The sequence below is a fragment of the Mchenga conophoros genome, linkage group LG14, assembly GCF_057382185.1.
Source record: "Mchenga conophoros isolate Kocher_MC1m ecotype Shallow Benthic linkage group LG14, M_conophoros_male_GT1.1, whole genome shotgun sequence".
NCBI lineage: Eukaryota > Metazoa > Chordata > Actinopteri > Cichliformes > Cichlidae > Mchenga > Mchenga conophoros.
In genome coordinates this window covers 1711608-1718785 of record NC_140539.1, presented here as the reverse complement: position 1 = coordinate 1718785, position 7178 = coordinate 1711608, and positions in this window count along the sequence as shown.

Genomic DNA, 7178 nt, shown 5'->3' with positions numbered 1-7178 from the left:
TTGAGGCAGAGGCAGCCAGAAGGGGACAGAGGGGGGGGGGGGGGTAGCCTCCTCTGCACCCTGGTGACATACCCCTACTCCAAGGCCCTGCATGTGTGGGTGGTTGTGGTGGAGCGGGAAGAGGGAGGCAGCTGGAGATGGGGAGGGAAGGAAGGGAGGGGCAAGTGACCCCTCCCTGGGGCCAGCTCCCCCGCTGACCCCAGTAGGCACCCCCATACTCCGCGACCCGCCAGGGAAAGGGGGCCCAGGCCCATCCAGACCGGGCCCAGTGCAGCAGCGCCGCCCGGCCCCACAGAGCCCGGGACAGTCCACCCAACCCCACCACAGAGAAAACTGCACCCACCCCACCATCCACTCATCTTCCAGACTACATAAGACAATAGACGCCCAGGCTGAGATCTTCCTCCACCTCTCCTGTATCTCCCCCTCCTGCAGAGAGAGTTCCTGAGGAGAGGAAAGCTCCTGCAAGGTGTGACAATCTCCCCCACCAGTTGAAGAGCCCCCCAGGTGGCTCGACGCACCGGCGGCACCCTGCTCCAGGGCTGGGCCCCCATGCACCCACCCGCCCACAACCCCGGCAACACACCAACCAGGACCCAAGCCCCCGAGGCCCGGTCCGGGTCCCAGCCCAGAGACGGAGCGCCCCCAGAACCTCACGCCCATCCCGGACCCACCCAGGGGCAGCCAGGCTACCAGGTCAGTAACCTACGTCCGTCAGCACAGACCCTCCCCTAGCCCCGCTGCACGCAGCCGCGAGGAAACAGTCACCTGAGAGCCAACAGAGCCCCTAACCGGACATGACCGCTACCCCGGGTTGAGCCCCCCAAGGAAGATGCCTCCGGGGAACCCCCCCGACGCCCTAAGCCTGTCCCTACCCCCACACCAATCACAACAGTGAAGGCGGGACCAAACTATGACCCCCCACCCCCACTAGGTGATGGAGCTGATCAAAGGAGCCCAGAGCAATTGATCTGATGTGGTGGCAGAGGCTGTATCAAGACTAATGTAATCTAATAGATAATTTCTATATTGGTTAGAATTAAGATTATTTTTATTTTTCCAGTTCATGAGGACTGTTTTCTTGGCTATGCATAGGGCAGTGAAAACCATATGGGCTATATTCTTTTCTGAAGTGACATTATCTAAGCTGCCCAACAAACACACTAAGGGGGAAGTTGGAATGTTACATTTCAGACACTTCGATAAGTCTTCACATATCTCGCGCCAAAACTTCTGAACTGGTGGACAGAACCAAAGAGCGTGGATATAATTGTCCGGTGAATTGGTTTGGCAGTGTGAGCAGTTGTTGGTAGACGTAAAGCCCATCTTGAACATCCGATGACCTGTATAGTGCACTCTATGTAATATTTTGTATTGAATTAATTGAAGACTGGGATTTCTAATTAGATGAAAGGTTTTTAAGCAAATCTGAGACCAGAAGTTTTGGTCTAAGTTAACTGATAAATCCGCTTCCCATTTTGCAATAGGAAGTGATATTGATTCATCTGTTTTAGAAAGCATTCTGTATATTTTGGATAGTAATTTGGGGGGTTTAAGAGTAAGAAATTGAACCACACTTGGTGGTGTTTGTAGTTCAACTTGACCCGGTTTAAATTTCTTTTTTACTATGGATTTAATTTGTTGATATTCTAAAAATCTTTTCTTGTTGATCCCATATTGTGTAACTAGTCCGTCAAATGAAATAAATTCTGTTCCTTCTAGTATATGTTCTAAATATTTGATTCCTTTATCACTCCAATCTGAAAAGTTTATCATATTATTGTTTTGTAATATGTCAGGGTTGTTCCAGATAGGTGTACGTTTGCATGGGATTAATGAAGACGCCGTCAATTTTAGAAACTCCCACCATGCTGTCAGAGAAGAGCTGATGTTGATGCTTTTAAAGCATTCATGTCATTGGATGTTTGAGCTGATAAATGGTAGGTCTGAGATCTCTAGATTATTGCAGAGTGCTTGTTCTACATCTAGCCAAGGTTCATCTAAGAGGGTGTGTTTTAGCCATCCTGAGATAAACTGAAGCCTGTTGGCTAAGAAGTAGTGCTGAAAGTTAGGCAGTTCTAGTCCTCCTTTATCCTTGGTCTTTTGTAGTGTTTTTAAGCTTATACGTGGGGGTTTATTTTTCCAAAGGAATTTGGACATACATGAATCTAGAGATCTGAACCAATCTTGTGGCGGTTTAGTTGGGATCATTGAGAATAAATAATTTATTTTTGGTAAGACCATCATTTTTATAGCGGCAACCCTTCCCATGAGTGATATGGGTAGACATTTCCATCTAGCCAGATCATCTTCTACCTTCTTTAAAAGTGGGATATGGTTTAATTTAGTTAGATCTGCAAGCTTGGGAGAAACATTAATACCTAAATATTTTATATTTCCTGATTGCAGTGGTGTAGAAGAGGAATTATGGAAGGAGCAATTAATCGGTAGGACTGTAGATTTTGACCAGTTAATTGAGTAATCTGATATTCTTGCAAAAGAGTTTATCAATTCAATCACCCCAGAGATATTGGTTTGTGAATTTTGGAGAAAGAGTAACACATCATCCGCATAAAGGCTGATTTTATGTTCCACGTTCTTGCATTTTATGCCCTTAATTACTGAATTCTGTCTAATTGCTGCTGCTAGTGGTTCAATAAAAATTGCAAATAGTGAAGGGGAGAGTGGGCATCCCTGCCTGGTGCCCCTCAAGAGACAGAAGCTGGAGGATGTCTGGTCATTTGTTCTAACACAAGCTGTTGGGGAATTATATAATATTTTTAACCAGTTTATGAAAGAGGATCCAAAACCAAATTCACCCATGTAATGTTTGTGCTATATGTGTAAGGTCAGGGGGGGTCCCATTTCACTGCAGGGCAACCTGCATGTGACGAATAAAGCTTTGATTGATTGATAATTCATGTTATATTTTCAGGCCATATTCCCCTTAAACATTTTATGCAAGTTTAAATGTTAAATGTTTTTGATCTTGCTTTGATCATACCTCCTTAACGCTAACTGTAGCACATCTGGCCCAACGTCGTCCATCAGCAGCCACCGTGTACAGTCATTAAGAATGTTCTTGAAAATCCTCCAGACCATACTTTGTAATGGTCTGGTTGAGTCACAACTATTTTTCCACAGTGCCTGCTCTACTTCATCACTCCTCTGAGGATCACCACCTGAGACAAATCAAGCCAGCTGTATTTAAGACCACCGTTCACAACCAGTCTTTGCCATATTATCTGTTAACCTATGTTAGTTATTGGTCTCACGTTGCTCAAAGCTCTAGTACTTACCTCTCTGTTCATGCAGTACCTGTAGAGGCTATGTCTACACTTGAAGCCACTGAAGTGTTTGATGGCAGGGATGAGGCAATGTAACTGTTATGAATTAAACTTGTAACAACTCAAGCTATGCTTGTGTTGTACGGTTAAGATTGTTTTTGTATTCATCAGTTTTATTTGCTTCTCTTCATCCAATGTCATTTATCATAACCTGCAGAGTTTACAAACGGTTTGCTTGTTCTGACCAAAAACACCTGGCCTGAGTTACGTTTATCTTAAATACATTTCCATAAACACACCATACGTAAAAACACAAAAGGTGACCCGTAGCGGCACACGTAAGGTAACAACACAAAAATGTCACAGTGCCGCTCCACCATCAACTCTCACACCACTGTTTCACTTGCCAAGCTCCAGCGGCCACAGATCATGTTACTGTTCCCTCGAGTATGAACTACCGTAGTCCATGTTCAAAGCATTTTGCTCCTAGTTGTAGAACTCAAAGTTAACGTTCACACATTCTAGCCTTGTTTTTAATTTTACCTTTTGCATCACATACACATACTTGTCTGTTTTTTCTATTTTATTACTATATTTATATTTCTATTGTACAGCACTTTGGTCTACCAGGTGTGTTTTTAAAGTGCTATATAAATAAATGATGATGATGATGATGTAAAGAACGTTTTCTGTTAACTTCACTCTGAGCCTGCGCTCGAATCTGCTCCTGAGTACACTTCATGTTTCTCGTTGTTTAAGGAAGAGAGTTCGATTATAGTCTTAGTCATTCACAGTGATACGATAGTTGTAGGACATATACCCTGCTTGCTGGTGTTTTTTCATAGACAAACTTGGACTGTACTAGAAATCTATACATTACTGTGATCCTGCAAAGACAAAAATGTAAATTATTACTTTCAACAGGTTTATGTATTTAAATAAATCAAAAATTCCATGTTAGTCTTCTGAAAATTGTGACTGAGCACTTTTGGAAACACTCTGTCATCACTGTGAACAGTTACAGAATACATCTGAAATAAATGTCAGATTCTAACAGGTTATAGTTCTGTTAATAGAGCTTTTGAATCTACGTTTCATACATATTCCTATCTTTAATAACAGTATGTCAACGATGTCAACCAATATTTTCATATTTCAAACACACACCCAAGTTAAAAATTTGAATCTCCGCATCTTCTACACTGCATATCTGAAAAATCAGTTTTGATAATGTTACAATTGCATTGTCAAATGTTATTCATCTTTGTTTATTTTAAATGCTGTCATTAGTTTTTATTTTTTTATTATGGTATGGGTGCCGACTGGCTTAGAAATGCAATTCAATGTTATTTATATAGCGCCAAATCACAACAAAAGTCGCCTCAAGGCGCTTCATAGATACAGAGAAAAACCCAACAGTTATATGACCCCCTATGAGCAAGCACTTTGGCGACAGTGGGAAGGAAAAACTCCCTTTTAACAGGAAGAAACCTCCGGCAGAACCAGGCTCAGGGAGGGGCGGGGCCATCTGCTGTGATTGGTTGGGGTGAGAGAAGGAAGACAGGATAAAGACATGCTGTGGAAGAGAGACAGAGGTTAATAACAGATATGATTCAATGCAGAGAGGTCTGTTAACACATAGTGAGTGAGAAAGGTGACTGGAAAGGAAAAACTCAATGCATCATGGGAATCCCCGGCAGCCTACCTCTATAGCAGCATAACTAAGGGAGGATTCAGGGTCACCTGGTCCAGCCCTAACTATATGCTTTAGCAAAAAGGAAAGTTTGAAGCCTAATCTTGAAAGTAGAGATAGTGTCTGTCTCCTGAATCCAAACTGGAAGCTGGTTCCACAGAAGAGGGGCCTGAAAACTGAAGGCTCTCCCTCCCATTCTACTTTTAAATACTCTAGGAACAACAAGTATTTAAAAAACGCAGTCTTTTGTGTCCTGACACTATTTTACTTCACAATCCACTCCCAGTTTTGGTTCATCTTTTGGTTCATCTCCACTTTTCCCCCTGTCATCCACAGCCCAAATTACTGTATGATTCAGAGAAAATTAACAACAAAATTTACCCAATATACAGTACTGTACTTCTAATATCCTCATCTTTGAGCTCAGATTACAGGAAAACTCGAAGAGGTGACGCAGATATTTCACTGGATTGTGAATCTGGGCCATCGCCACTCTTCACCCTGTGATCCACAGCCAAATATACGGTACGGTTTCTGAGATTGCTGTGTTGACAGAGTATGACAAAGGCTAAGAAAATATACTGCCTAAAATAATATCAAATTTAAACAACAAATTACAAAATTGCCACATCTGCTGTTATTGCCATGTGTTCGATTGAGCATTATTTAGTCATAGAAAATACATATCATTGAAATATCATCAGTAAAAGAAATACTCACTTTGTAAGACATGTCAGCAAATTCAGTTAATAAATATTGTATCAAGTCTGTACAGATGTTTGAAGGCATAAAGCAAAGCATGTTTGTTTCTTATGGCTTACAAATGTGTTTGTCTTTAACATAATTTACATTTCATTTATACAGTTTCACAGACGAAACAATAAAATAGGTTTCCTGAACTGTTCTTCATGGCCCAAATTTTGAATCCTTTTGAGGGTGATGCATTATCCATGAAGGTGGGCAATTTGTTCATCGATCTCTGACCCTCGCTGACTCTGACGCCTCCTAATTCTGCTTCCAGCCTTGCTGATTTATTTGTTCTTCCTTTTGGCATCCCTGTCACTGATGCTGTCACCAGTTGTACACAACATCTCCGTTTGTCCACCAGTCTAATCTGTAATTCAGGTGAACCCAGAATTACATGTAACTTTGTAATGTTTCAAAAATACACACTATATGTTGATGGGCATTGTCACACTTTTCTTTCCTTTATAAGTAAGAATCTCTGTGGTTTTAATGACAATTCATATACAGATTGTGGAGGACATTTAATTCAACACTCAAAGTTCATCAGCAGACTGTAGTACAATTTCAGCTCAGTCATAATAACTATGTGAATAAATAAGACACAGATATGTAATGTGAGAATGATATTGTGAAATAATGGAACGCATTTTGAAAAAAATGCTCATTATTGTGAAATATTATTTCATGGTCATTATTTTTCACAATAACAGAGATTCCTGAGGCATTTTATTTATTTCCAGCCGTTTTTATTCCAAAATGACCTTTTTTCAAAGTTAGTCTTTATTTCAAAATCCTGTTTTTCCCGATGGCCTATTGACTATGTGCACGTTAGCATATGCTACGTCCGGTGCGGAAACTCCTGTGGGGAGCTTTGTTTCCGGTGTCCTATTCGCGCCTGGTTTACGGTCCAAAACAAGTTAAGCAAATGAATGAATCAAGCGGCGATTTACATTTCTATAGATGTCTTGGGCATTTACCCAATATATCTGTAAATGATGTTCATCGACTTGTCGATATTTTTCCCCGCGCCTCAGAGGAAAAGAGAAAAGGGATTCAAATGTTATATTTCTCAGCTGTCCCTCGTTTATCGCGGGTGTTATGTTCTAAAAATAACCAGCGAGAGGTGAAATCAAGGAGCCGATTTTGTTTTTTGACGGTGCAAAACGTTTGGTGGACATCGTGGACATACAGCACTGCACTGCAGAGTCACACTGCTAGCATCGATGCAGCGATTCTGTACTGTACAGGAGAGACGTCACGGAGGAGATCGTCTGCAGCGATCAGGACGCAGGACACAATGTGACGTAAAAAAATAAGCAAACTTGCACTAAAAAAATCTGCGAAACAGCGAGGTGAAAGGTGAACCGCGTTATAGCGAGGGACCGCTGTAATTTTGAAGGTAAGTCACAACATACCCTTCGTACATATTAATGTATAGAAACCCTTACAAT